At 41.4% G+C, this 14039-nt stretch overlaps 1 protein-coding gene and 1 long non-coding RNA gene across 2 annotated transcripts in view; one reads left to right on the top strand and one right to left on the bottom strand.

Annotated features, from left to right (window-relative positions):
* The window catches only part of LOC310750810, a 226068-nt gene that overhangs the window by 82552 nt on the left and 129477 nt on the right, over positions 1-14039 (top strand). The gene's annotated exons all lie outside the window — the stretch shown is intronic.
* LOC310750656 (carboxypeptidase inhibitor SmCI-like) overlaps positions 1-14039 on the bottom strand; it is a 54524-nt gene that overhangs the window by 20799 nt on the left and 19686 nt on the right. The gene's annotated exons all lie outside the window — the stretch shown is intronic.

Genomic DNA, 14039 nt, shown 5'->3' with positions numbered 1-14039 from the left:
TTATCTTCTTTGGGGAGTTCAGTTCCTATCAGTCCTAGTAAAAAAGTTCAGGTTTTTTAACAAAAGTTAGTTTAAACATTTTCTTCAGTTCATTATGGATCATTACCCAGAAGCTTTTAATAACCTTACATCCCCACCACTGGGCTGTATCCAGTTCTAGCTGAGAGTCACTTTCCTGTTCTCAATAGTTTAGCATTGGGTGTCAGCTGGGAAACTGAAATCCAAGACTTCTGGAAGAAGCCAAGTTGTCTATCTATGAACCAAAAATCACACAAAACAATATGGGCCAAACAACATGCCGCTCTCTGCCACTCTGGTGAGTACCACCTGCAAGGTATCTTCGCTGGCGTAGTGAAACAACACATATTCCTGAGGATGCCAGAAGTCAACACTAACCATGAACAAGACTCCTATGTCCACACCCTGAGCCCTGAGCTTAGTTGGCAAAGATTGCTGAAGAGAGAGATCAGACTATTCAAGGGTAGGTGTACTCCAAATCTGATACAGTGGTACTTCGGGTTCCATACGCTTCAGGTTACATACGCTTCAGGTTACAGACTCCGCTAACCCAGAAATAGTACCTCGGGTTAAGAACTTTGCTTCAGGATGAGAACAGAAATCGTGCTCCGGTGGTGCGGCAGCAGAGGAGGCCCCATTAGCTAAAGTGGTGCTTCAGATTAAGAACAGTTTCAGGTTAAGAACGGACCTCCGGAACAAATTAGGTACTTAAACCGAGGTACCACTGTAGTTCCCAGAATGTTGCTTCCCCGGGAACATAGTGTAAAGTTTAAAGAGTGACTAACAGAACAACCAGAGTATCACTGATCTACTGTGGCCTTGGACAGGGTGCTAGAATGCCAGCAACTTCTGAGAATTCCAGGTGCTGACACTGATCCCAAGCAAGGACCACAGCTGGTATACAACGTTGTCATACTTGGCATAGAGGCATTGAAATGAATTGTCGTGTTTAACTTAGAGTCATCAATTTGAATGGATCTACTCTGAGTAGAAATATGTTGGATACAACTCCACAGCTCTTCATTTTGAGCCACCATGGAGAATCAGTTGAGCTCATTTCATATTTTTTTTAAAATAATTTTTATTAACTGGCCAATCACATCAAATTAAATCACATCACATAGATTCCAAATTACAAAGCCAAATTTTTAAATTTTGTTGGGGGAACCCATACTTCAAGATCCAAAGGGGGATTCAGATCATCTTCTTATTACTGCGTTAATGTCCAAATCAGTCCCAATCAGTCCAAACGAAATTCATAATTCTATTCAGTCTTATCTTGGTGTTTTCACATCATATCTTGTTCATATAATTTCTATTTTTCCTTTACGATCTCTTCTGTTAGTCTCCTTAAGCTGATAAGCAAAATAATAATTCTGTGTGGATTTCCCGTTCCTCCACTAAGTCCAGATGGTTTCCATATATCTCCTTCGTAGATAACATCGCTCTTTCCATCATAAATTTGGCATTTTTCACTCTTGAGTCCCACCGAGACGTATGTAAACAACTCTATTTCTCTCTTTCTCCTCCCAGACCCAAGAGCTCCAACAATGCCTCCCAAAATGGCGACGGCATTTTTAACTGCGTCATTCCAAAACTCTTAGCTTTCCAGCTTCGTCTTGAAACATTGCTTTGGTTCGAAAGTTTATCTCCACACAGCCTTAAATCCACAGCTTAAGTCCTTAGTTCCTGACTCATTTGGGGAGGGGATTCTTGTTAAATCACATAATGAAAGGCAGGTGTGTTTTTTTTTCCCTCCCCCCTCAAGTCATACCGTATCTTGACGTATCTTCTCATATTTTATTCTTGTCTTGTTATCAGAGATCTCTTCTGTCAGCAGTCTTTACTCCCCTTTTTCCTTGAAGCATGTGCAATTTATCTCGTCCAAATTGTTTCTTTTGAAGATGCTTGCAACTAGCGGCGCGAATCAGGGACGGCGTTCAGGAGTGCCGAAATCCCACAGGAGGGCTTTGTGCCTAGTGCCCCCACCCCCACAAATTCGGGGGTGGTATAGGGCACAGCAGGCAAGGGCCGTCCCCCCCCACCACCATCCTGGGGGGGTTAAGGAGGCTAATTACCCACATCATAGCTTCCAAATTACCTCGTGTGGGTCGGAGAGATGTTATTGTCAGCCATCTTCCGATGCGCCACCTAGTGCCCCCCCCCCAGTTGAGCTCATTTCAAGGTCACATGTTCACTCACTGGGCAAAGTCAGCCCAGGGAATCTTTGTAGGCACACAAGCTCCTCAAACTCCCATAGCGTGATCAATATAATTGGGTGCATGTGTTGCCTACAAAAAGCAAGCTCCACATCACTTGGGCCTTATGGAAGGGGGCAACCCTATGTAGAGAGGCAGGTTAAAGAATTGGAGAGAAATAGGGGGAGGTACAGCCATGATACACATAAGATTTAGAAGTTGTAAGAGGAGAGAGAGCTCATACCTGTATCTGACGCAGAGATGCCCAGCAGCTCAGGCCAGGGTGCGAAAAGGCCCACGATGAGAGACAGGAGGATGAAGGGACCACACTGCATGGTGACTCTTCAATGGGAATGTCCAGTGCCAAGGGAAGGGAAGCTATATTGTGTTCTTTAAGGAAATATAGGCAGTCATCTGGGCATGAAAAAGCAATATCTAGGGACAATCTGGATCTACTCTATTAATTACAAGGAAATTTTCTGTTCTCAATAAAATATTCTTCTACCTCAGCTCAGGACATGTTGGAGCTACGAATTATATCCACAGAAGACTGAAACAGCCTGGAAGAATTTCAGTTCTGTGACATGGTATTGATACACCGTAAATCGGTTCTTCTGTCATGCAGTGCCCATGCCCTTTTGTTCCTCTCTGATGTGGGTGCTGTGGAGTAATGGGTAGATTAGGCAGGACAGGATTTTATTTATTCTCACCACGTCTCAGATTTGGCTAAGTCAGTGGTTTTCAACCAGTGTGCCATGGCACCCTGGGGTGCCTTGAATGATAGTTAGAGTACCCCGGGCCACACTGGCCTCTGTCCCTCTTTCCTTCTTTCCCTTCTCTGATGCCCTCTCACATCTCTGCCTCCCAAAGGCTAACACAGCTGTTCATTGCAGCAGCCCTGGCTACAAACTCTCCAGGCAAATGGTCCTCTGGGGCTGGCTAAGCTATCAAGTCTGTGAAAAAGTGACACCAGAGATTATAAGTTAGCAGGAGAATGATAGTTGTTAGGAGATTGCTTAAGGTGTTGGAAGCCCAGAGCTTGGAGCACCATAACACGGGGGCGTGGGGGTGAGCAGTGAATAGAATTAAAGTTTCCTCTTGCTCCTACATGGTGAGCTTGGGTTGGGAAGGGTACGACAGGGTTCAGTTTTGGGGGAACACTGTGAAAGGAAGAGCGGTATTTTACTGAGGAATGGTATAAAAGCCAGTGTTATAGAAAAAACCTGCTCCTTTTCCCTTATGGGGTATCCAAGAGCCCGTATAGTGTACTTAAGTGGGTTACCTATCGGTAGGAGAAAACAACAGAGGCCAGCCAGAGAATATTGAGAAGCAAAGCAGCTAGTAAGCCTGATTTTTATTAAACTGTTGCAACAGGGTCCTCACTCACCATACGCAGGAGAGAGGAGGAACCCAGAACAATGGTGCACAAGCCCATATATAGACATTTGAAATGCCCACCCTGTAGACCAGGCTTCCTCAACCTTGGCCCTCCAGATGTTTTGAGACTACAATTCCTGTCATCCCCACCCACTGGTCCTGCTAGCTAGGGATCATGGGAGTTGTAGGCCAAAAACAATCTGGAGGGCCAAGAATGAGGAAGCCTGCTGTAGACCAAGACCACCCCCCCAAAACATTGTGCAAACATTACAGAAGGAGGTGGTCTACAGCAGAAATCCTGTTTGCCAGGATATCTGTTAATGGTCACTGATTGCTTTACCTAGGCAACCTGGCCATTCTTTTGTGATGGTAAATACTTCAGTTTCTGAGTCCCAGGTCCCAGGCTCACCCTGTTCATACACAAATACACCCTTAAGACAGGATTTGTAAGCAAAAAGACAAAGGGGAGGCTTTCTCCATTTCCTCCCTTCTTGCAGAGAAATATATTGAGGTCAATTTGGGAGAGTCAAAATGACTTCAGGATTGCTCTCCTGTACTCGTTCAGATTGAGGGCACAAGGAGAAGGGGGCGACCGAGGTTGAGATGGTTGGCGTGCTCTGGTCCATGGGGTCACGAAGAGTCGGACACGACTAAACGACTAAACTGAGGCATCTGATCAAGGCCTGTATTTTAAAATGAGCTTAAAGATATATTTGCAAATGTTTGTATGCTTCATACCAGGCAGAAACCATCTGGCTAAGTACTTTGGCAGTTGTTTATCTTCCTGCTCTCCTGAACAAGGGCCCCCCTGATTTATAGCCATAGCAGGAGACAAGTTTCTCAAAGTTGTAAAAGGGAATTACAGGCTGGGAGCAAAGGTTACACTGACCCTACATATTCACAATCAAGCTGCAAAAACACTAATTAAGAGTTGGTAAATAGTAAGATTTATTGTCTAACAGAAAATAATACCATGTGCCTCTCATTAGACTCTAGCCATATTTTCCTAAGGTTTAAGGTATACTGAGAGAGTTAAAGGGCAATAAATTTTGGGAAGAGCTAATGGGAAAAGCAGCTGGCTGGGGAAAGGGGGGTGTAAACTGAAGAGGCTTCTTTTGAAGCTGTTTTTTACTGAGTTCCTTTTTACTTTGCAAAGGCCTTTTCTTCTAAAAAGCTATCTATGTTATGTATGAGATTTGTTGGCTTAATGTAATTAGGCAAAGGATTTAGAAAGTAAGAAATGTTAGATTCTTATGTGAGATTCTTGTTTCATTGATGGTGTGTGAGAATGTGAACCCAAGATCTCTGTTTAGATAGAATTTAATACCACGAGCCATTTGTTTTAGCCATTTGTTTTGGAATGCAGGGGCAACAGGGGCAAAAGGTGATCTGGTAATTAAGGTGCCTTGTCGAGGCAAATGTAAGATATATGGCTACTTGTCTGGCATTTATGGATAGAAGGAAATATAGCTCTTTTCTCCCATAAAAGGTAATAGGAAATGGGTGTATCTTTTATGATTGGTTCTAGCAAACAGCCAATAGGAATTTCAACCAGGCTGATTGGACAGAGGCAGCCAAAGGAGGAGCAAGGGGGGGGGAAGGCTGAGGAAATATAAGTGCTGGCCATCAGGGCTGGAAGGGGGCAGAGCTTTGGTAACCAGATACCACTGTGCCTATCATTTATTTGTCTGACAAATAAATTATTATTTTAATTTCTCTATTGCTGCATTGAATATTTCATTCCAGCTAAGCGTTAACCACAAGCAGGGTGCTACAAAACAACAACAACACTATTTCAGACGTGTGGTTTATATACTTATGTATGAGTTTCCTTGTACATTTATGAATATTTATTTTATATTTGGGACCATAGGATTCTTATAACATCAGGAACAATGTACAGTATTACAATAAGGCTGTGCTCAGTTTCCTATCACTTCTCCATAATTAAACTATACCATTTAACATACAAAATATTATTCTATGTTATTGTAATGAATGTTGAATGTTATTTTATTTGCATATTGTATGTTGTATTGTGCATATTGTCTTATTTATATGATGTAAGCCACTCTGAGCCTGGATTTGGCCGGGGAGGGCGGGATACAAATAAAATTTATTATTATTATTATTATTATTATTATTATTATTATTATTATTATAACATACAAAAAAACCAAACACATTTGCTAACATAATATGCTTTTGTTGTCTCAGCCACTCTGGGAGGCTTCCAACAAAAATATAGAGTGAAAGAAAACACACACACATCAAACATTAAAAGCTTCCCAAATCAGGGCTGCCTTCAGATGTCTACAAAAGATTATATAGTCGTTTAACTCTTTGACATCTGCCAGGAGGGTGGGTGTGACTACCAAAAAGTGGTGGATAATTATTTGAATTGTTTTTCTTATATACAGGCAAACCCCCATTTGTGTGCGATTGGCATGTGTGCAACCACAGATGTGTGCACAGTTTCAGACCCTCCAAGTGTCCCTATTTTCCAGGGACTTCCCTGATTTAGAGAAGCTGTCCCGGTTTTGAATTGCGTCCCAGAATGTCCCGCTTTATGCAACCCCTGAACTGTCTGAAGGCAATCCTGTATAGGGAAGTATTCTGAATGTTTAATGTTTTATTATGTTTTTTATATATGTTGGAAGCTGCCCAGAGTGCTGGGGCAACCCTATAAGATGTGTGGGGTATGAATAGTAAAATTATCATTATGGTGTGTTTTTTTTGTTTGTTTTTTTGAAAGATATTTATTGAAGTTTTACAAAAAGAAGAAAACGACAGAATAAAAAGAAAACAAGAAAAAAAAAACAAAAAATACAAAAAATACTAAAATACATAGAAAAAAAAGATACAAAATACAGAAAAAGTAAATAGAAAAAATTAAAAACAAATCAATTTTTTCATATCTTAAATTTTGTTTGCTTATTTCCCTGACCTCCTCACACCTCCCTTTTTTGTATTCCTATTCACATGGTTAGTTCAGCAAATCCTTACCCTCTTTCATTTATCTTAACTCTATATCTCAACATATTATAACTATATATTTTCATCCGTTATCAATCCATTTTTACATATTCTTATTGACCTTGTTGCTAAGGCCGCTTAATGTCAATCCAACATCATTTTAACATTCATTAATTTTACAATATTTCTGCAAATAGTCTTTGAATTTCTTCCAGTCTTCTTCCACCGACTCTTCTCCCTGGTCTCGGATTCTGCCAGTCATTTCCGCCAGTTCCATATATTCCATCACCTTCATCTGCCACTCTTCCAGGGTGGGTAGATCTTGTGTCTTCCAATACTTTGCAATGAGTATTCTTGCTGCTGTTGTAGCATACATAAAGAAAGTTCTATCCTTCTTTGGCACCAATTGGCCGACTATGCCCAGGAGGAAGGCCTCTGGTTTCTTGAGGAAGGTATATTTAAATAACTTTTTCATTTCATTATAGATCATCTCCCAGAAAGCCTTAATCTTTGGGCACGTCCACCAAAGGTGAAAGAATGTACCTTCATTTTCTTTACATTTCCAACATTTATTATCGGGCAAATGATATATTTTTGCAAGCTTGACTGGTGTCATGTACCACCTGTATATCATTTTCATAATATTCTCTCTTAGGGCATTACATGCCGTAAATTTCATACCTGTGGTCCACAACTGTTCCCAATCAGCAAACATAATGTTGTGTCCAACATCTTGTGCCCATTTAATCATAGCAGATTTAACCGTTTCATCCTGAGTATTCCATTTCAACAGCAAGTTATACATTCTTAAAAGTATCTTTGTTTTGGGATCTAACAGTTCTGTTTCCAATTTTGATTTTTCCACCTGGAAGCCAAATTTTTTGTCCAAATTATAAGCCTCCCTTATTTGATAATAGTGAAGCCAGTCTCGCACTTTATCTTTTAATTTCTCAAAACTCTGCAATTTCAATTTGTCCCCTTCTTGTTCCAAAATTTCCCAATATTTCGGCCATTTGGCCTCCATATTGAGCTTTTTCTGAGCCTTTGCTTCCATCGGTGACAACCACCTTGGGGTTTTGTTTTCAAGTAAGTCCTTATATCTTGTCCAGACATTAAACAATGCTTTCCTGACAATATGGTTTTTAAATGCTTTGTGTGCTTTGACCTTGTCATACCACAAATATGCATGCCACCCAAAAACATTATTAAAACCTTCTAAATCCAAAATGTCTGTGTTCTCAAGAAGCAGCCATTCTTTCAACCAGCAGAATGCTGCTGATTCATAATAGAGTTTAAGGTCTGGCAGGGCAAATCCACCTCTTTCCTTTACATCAGTTAATAGTAAAATTATCATTATGGAATGGGACACCTGTATTTTCATCAGAGAAATGTTGGAGGGGATGCCGTTTTCAGCATGGGGCAGAACGGGGGTGAAACAGGGCAAGGGCAGAACCGGGCAGGGCAAGCTTACGCACATCCTGGTGACATGCACAATGACCTGGAACACCACCCTCATGCAAATGGGGGGGTGCCTGTATATAAAGGTGTCCAATAAAACAGCTATCTACAGGAGTAGACAGATATATGTGCACCATTGTTCTGGGTCCCTCCTCTCTCCTGCGTATGGTGAGTGAGGACCCTGTTGCAACAGTTTAATAAAGATCAGGCTTACTAGCTGCTTTGCTTCTCAATATTCTCTGGCTGGCCTCTGTTGTTTTCGCCTACCGATAGGTAACCCACTTAAAGACTCTATACAGGCTCTTGGATACCCCATAAGGGAAAAGGAGCAGGTTTTTTCTATAACACTGGCTTTTATACCATTCCTCAGTAAAATTCCGCTCCTCCTTTCACAGTGTTCCCCCAAAACTGAACCCTGTCGTACCCTTCCCAACCCAAGGTCACCACGTAGGAGCAAGAGGAAACTTTAATTCTATTCACTGCTCACCCCACGCCCCCGTGTTATGGTGTTCCAAGCTCTGGGCTTCCAACACCTTAAGCAATCTCCTAACAACTATCATTCTCCTGCTAACTTATAAACTCTGATGTCACTTTTTCACAGACTTGATAGCTTAGCCAGCTCCAGAGGCACCATTTGCCTGGGGAGTTTGTAGCCAGGGCTGCTGCAATGAACAGCCGTGGAAGCCTTTGGGAGGCAGAGACGTGAGAGGGCATCAGAGAAGGGAAAGAAGGAAAGAGGGACAGAGGCCAGTGTGGCCCGGGGTACTCTGACTATCATTCAAGGCGCCCCAAGGTGCCATGGCACACTGGTTGGAAACCACTGGCTTAGCCAAATATGAGATGTGGTGAGAATAAACCAAACTTTATTGCTACAATAAAAGCTGAATGTACCAGGCACTTATATGATGGTCTTAATAAGAGTTGCTGGATATTTATATTTCTTTTCCTATCTTATCCTGTCCTGCCTAATCTACCCATTACTCCACAGCACCCACATCAGAGAGGAACAGAAGGGCATGGGCGCTGCATGACAGAAGAACAGATTTATGGTGTATCAATACCATGTCACAGAACTGAAATCATTCCAGGCTGTTTCAGTCTTCTGTGGATATAATTCATAGCTCCAACATGTCCTGAGCTGAGGTAGAAGAATACTTTATTGAGAACAGAAAATTACCTTGTAATTAATAGAGGAGATCCAGATTGTCCCTAGATATTGCTGTTTCATGCCCAGATGACTGCTTCCATTTCCTTAAAGAACACAATATTTTTGTTGGAAGCCTCCCAGAGTGGCTGAGACAACAAAAGCATATTATGTTAGCAAATGTGTTTGTTTTTTTGTATGTTTTAATAATAATAATAATAATAATAATAATAATAATAATAATACATTTTATTTGTATCCCACCCTCCCTGGCCAAAGCCAGCCTCAGAGTGGCTTACATCATATAAATAAGACAATATGCATAATACAATATGCAAATAAAATAGCATTCAACATTCATTACAATAATATAGAATAATATTTTGTATGTTAAATGGTATAGTTTAATTATGGAGAAGTGATAGGAAACTGAACACAGCCTTATTGTAATACTGTACATTGTTCCTGATGTTATAAGAATCCTATGGTCCCAAATATAAAATAAATATTCATAAATGTACAAGGAAATTCATACATAAGTATATAAACCACATGTCTGAAATAGTACAGGAGAGCAATCCTGAAGTCATTTTGACTTTCACTCTATATTTTTGTTGGAAGTCTCCCAGAGTGTCAAAGACAACAGAAGCATATTATGTTAGCAAATGTGTTTGGTTTTTTTGTCTGAAATAGTACAGGAGAGCAATCCTGAAGTCATTTTGACTCTCCCAAATTGACCTCAATATATTTCTCTGCAAGAAGGGAGGAAATGGAGAAAGCCTCCCCTTTGTCTTTTTGCTTACAAATCCTGTCTTAAGAGTGTATTTGTGTATGAACAGGGTGAGCCTGGGACCTGAAACTCAGAAACTGAAGTATTTACCATCACAAAAGAATGGCCAGGTTGCCCAGGTAAAGCAATCAGTGACCATTAACAGATATCCGGGCAAACAGGATTTCTGCTGTAGACCACCTCCTTCTGTAATGTATGTATGATGTTTTGGGGGTGGTCTTGGTCTAAAGCAGGCTTCCTCAACCTCGGCCCTCCAGATGTTTTTGTCCTACAACTCCCATGATCCCTACCTGGCAGGACCAGTGGATGGGGATGATGGGAATTGTAGTCTCAAAACATCTGGAGGGCCAAGGTTGAGGAAGCCTGGTCTACAGGGTGGGCAATTTCAAAAGTCTATGTAGGTGCTTGTGCACCATTGTTCTGGGTTCCTGCTCTCTCCTGCGTATGGTGAGTGAGGACCCTGTTGCAACAGTTTAATAAAGATCAGGCTTACTAGCTGCTTTGCTTCTCAATATTCTCTGGCTGGCCTCTGTTGTTTTCTCCTATGGATAGGTAACCCACTTAAAGACTCTATACGGGCTCTTGGATACCCCATAAGGGAAAAGGAGCAGGTTTTTTCTATAACACTGGCTTTTATACCATTCCTCAGTAAAATACCGCTCTTCCTTTCACAGTGTTCCCCCAAAACTGAACCCTGTCGTACCCTTCCCAACCCAAGCTCACCATGTAGGAGCAAGAGGAAACTTTAATTCTATTCACTGCTCACCCCACACCCCCGTGTTATGGTGCTCCAAGCTCTAGGCTTCCAACACTTTAAGCAATCTCCTAACAACTATCATTCTCCTGCTAACTTATAAACTCTGATGTCACTTTTTCACAGACTTGACAGCTTAGGCAGCTCCAGAGGCACCATTTGCCTGGGGAGTTTGTAGCCAGGGCTGCTGCAATGAACAGCCGTAGAAGCCTTTGGGAGGCAGAGACGTGAGAGGGCATCAGAGAAGGGAAAGAAGGAAAGAGGGACAGAGGCCAGTGTGGCCCGGGGTAATCTAACTATCATTCAAGGCACCCCAGGGTGCCATGGCACACTAGTTGAAAACCATTGACTTAGCCAAATCTGAGACGTGGTGAGAATAAACCAAACTTTATTGCTACAATAAAAGTTGAATGTACCAGGCACTTATATGATGGTCTTAATAAGAGTGGCTGGATATTTACAGTATATTTCTTTTCCTACCTTAACCTGTCCTGACTAATCTACCCATTACTCCACAGCACCCACACCAGAGAGGAACAGAAGGGCATGGGCGCTGCATGACAAAAGAACAGATTTACGGTGTATCAATACCATGTCACAGAACTGAAATCCTTCCAGGATGTTTCAGTCTTCTGTGGATATAATTCATAGCTCCAACATGTCCTGAGCTGAGGTAGAAGAATACTTTATTGAGAACAGAAAATTACCTTGTAATTAATAGAGGAGATCCAGATTGTCCCTAGATATTGCTTTTTCATGCCCAGATGACTGCTTCCATTTCCTTAAAGAACACAATATTTTTGTTGGAAGCCTCCCAGAGTGGCTGAGACAACAAAAGCATATTATGTTAGCCAATGTGTTTGGTTTTTTTGTATGTTTTAATAATAATAATAATAATAATAATAATAATAATAATAATAATAATACTACATTTTATTTGTATCCCGCCCTCCCTGGCCAAAGCCAGCCTCAGAGTGGCTTACATCATATAAATAAGACAATATGCACAATACAACATACAATATGCAAATAAAATAACATTCAACATTCATTACAATAACATAGAATAATATTTTGTATGTTAAATGTTATAGTTTAATTATGGAGAACTGATAGGAAACTGAGCACAGCCTTATTGTAATACTGTACATTGTTCCTGATGTTATAAGAATCTTATGGTCCCAAATATAAAATAAACGTTCATAAATGTACAAGGAAACACATACATAAGTATATAAACCACATGTCTGAAATAGTGTTGTTGTTTAGTCGTTTAGTCATGTCCGACTCTTCGTGACCCCATGGACCAGAGCACGCCAGGCACTCCTGTCTTCCACTGCCTCCCGCAGTTTGCTCAAACTCATGTTTGTAGCTTCGAGAACACTGTCCAACCATCTCAACATCTGTCGCCCCCTTCTCCTTGTGCCCTCAATCTGAACGAGTACAGGAGAGCAATCCTGAAGTCATTTTGACTTTCACTCTATATTTTTGTTGGAAGTCTCCCAGAGTGGCAAAGACAACAAAAGCATATTATGTTAGCAAATGTGTTTGGTTTTTTTGTCTGAAATAGTACAGGAGAGCAATCCTGAAGTCATTTTGACTCTCCCAAATTGACCTCAATATATTTCTCTGCAAGAAGGTAGGAAATGGAGAAAGCCAGTATATGTGATGTACAGACAACGTTAGTGGGTTTTAAAGAAGCTTTGTGAATGTTAAAGACGTACTGTAAAAGAAAAAATAATCTGATAAGTGAGCACTAACCGGCAGTATGAGAAATGGAAAATGTGTAATGAATAGATAATATGGATGATTGATGGAGGAGCTGGTGGAAGTACAAAAAATGTGAAACATGCGATTAGGATGTGCTGAATAATTTGTAAAAGAAAAATTTAATAAAAATTTATATATATAAAAAAAAAAAGGAAATGGAGAAAGCCTCCCCTTTGTCTTTTTGCTTACAAATCCTGTCTTAAGGGTGTATTTGAGTATGAACAGGGTGAGCCTGTGACCTGGGACTCAGAAACTGAAGTATTTACTATCACAAAAGAATGGCCAGGTTGTCCAGGTAAAGCAATCAGTGACCATTAATAGATATCCTGGCAAACAGGATTTCTGCTGTAGACCACCTCCTTCTGTAATGTATGTATGATGTTTTGGGGGTGGTCTTGGTCTAAAGCAGGCTTCCTCAACCTTGGCCCTCCAGATGTTTTGGTCCTACAACTCCCATGATCCCTACCTAGCAGGACCAGTGGATGGGGATGATGGGAATTGTAGTCTCAAAACATCTGGAGGGCCGAAGTTGAGGAAGCCTGGTTTACAGGGTGGGCAATTTCAAAAGTCTATATATGGGCTTGTGCACCATTGTTCTGGGTTCATCCTCTCTCCTGCGTAGGGTGAGTGAGGACCCTGTTGCAACAGTTTAATAAAGATCAGGCTTACTAGCTGCTTTGCTTCTCAATATTCTCTGGCTGGCCTCTGTTGTTTTCTCCTACCGATAGGTAACCCACTTAAAGACTCTAAACGGGCTCTTGGATACCCCATAAGGGAAAAGGAGCAGGTTTTTTCTATAACACTGACTTTTATACCATTCCTCAGTAAAATACCGCTCTTCCTTTCACAGTGTTCCCCCAAAACTGAACCCTGCCGTACCCTTCCCAGCCCAAGCTCACCATGTAGGAGCAAGAGGAAACTTTAATTCTATTCACTGCTCGCCCCCACGCCTGGGCTTCCAACACCTTAAGCAATCTCCTAACAACTATCCTTCTCCTGCTGACTTATAAACCCTGATGTCACTTTTTCACAGACTTGATAGCTTAGGCAGCTCCAGAGGCACCATTTGCCTGGGGAGTTTGTAGCCAGGGCTGCTGCAATGAACAGCCGTGGAAGCCTTTGGGAGGCAGAGACGTGAGAGGGCATCAGAGAAGGGAAAGAAGGAAAGAGGGACAGAGGCCAGTGTGGCCCGGGGTAATCTAACTATCATTCAAGGCACCCCAGGGTGCCATGGCACACTAGTTGAAAACCACTGGCTTAGCCAAATATGAGACGTGGTGAGAATAAACCAAACTTTATTGCTACAATAAAAGCTGAATGTACCAGGCATTTATATGATGGTCTTAATAAGAGTGGCTGGATATTTACAGTATATTTCTTTTCTTACCTTAACCTGTCCTGAGTAATCTACCCATTACTCCACAGCACCCACACCAGAGAGGAACAGAAGGGCATGGACGCTGCATGACAAAAGAACAGGTTTATATCAATACCATGTCACGGAACTGAAATCCTTCCAGGCTGTTTCAGTCTTCTGTGGATATAATTCATAGC

Source organism: Podarcis filfolensis (assembly GCF_964270895.1).
Source record: "Podarcis filfolensis genome assembly, chromosome: 15".
Classification (NCBI taxonomy): Eukaryota; Metazoa; Chordata; class Lepidosauria; order Squamata; family Lacertidae; genus Podarcis; species Podarcis filfolensis.
The sequence above is the reverse complement of the archived record's forward strand: the minus strand, read 5'-3'. Positions and strand labels throughout refer to the sequence as shown.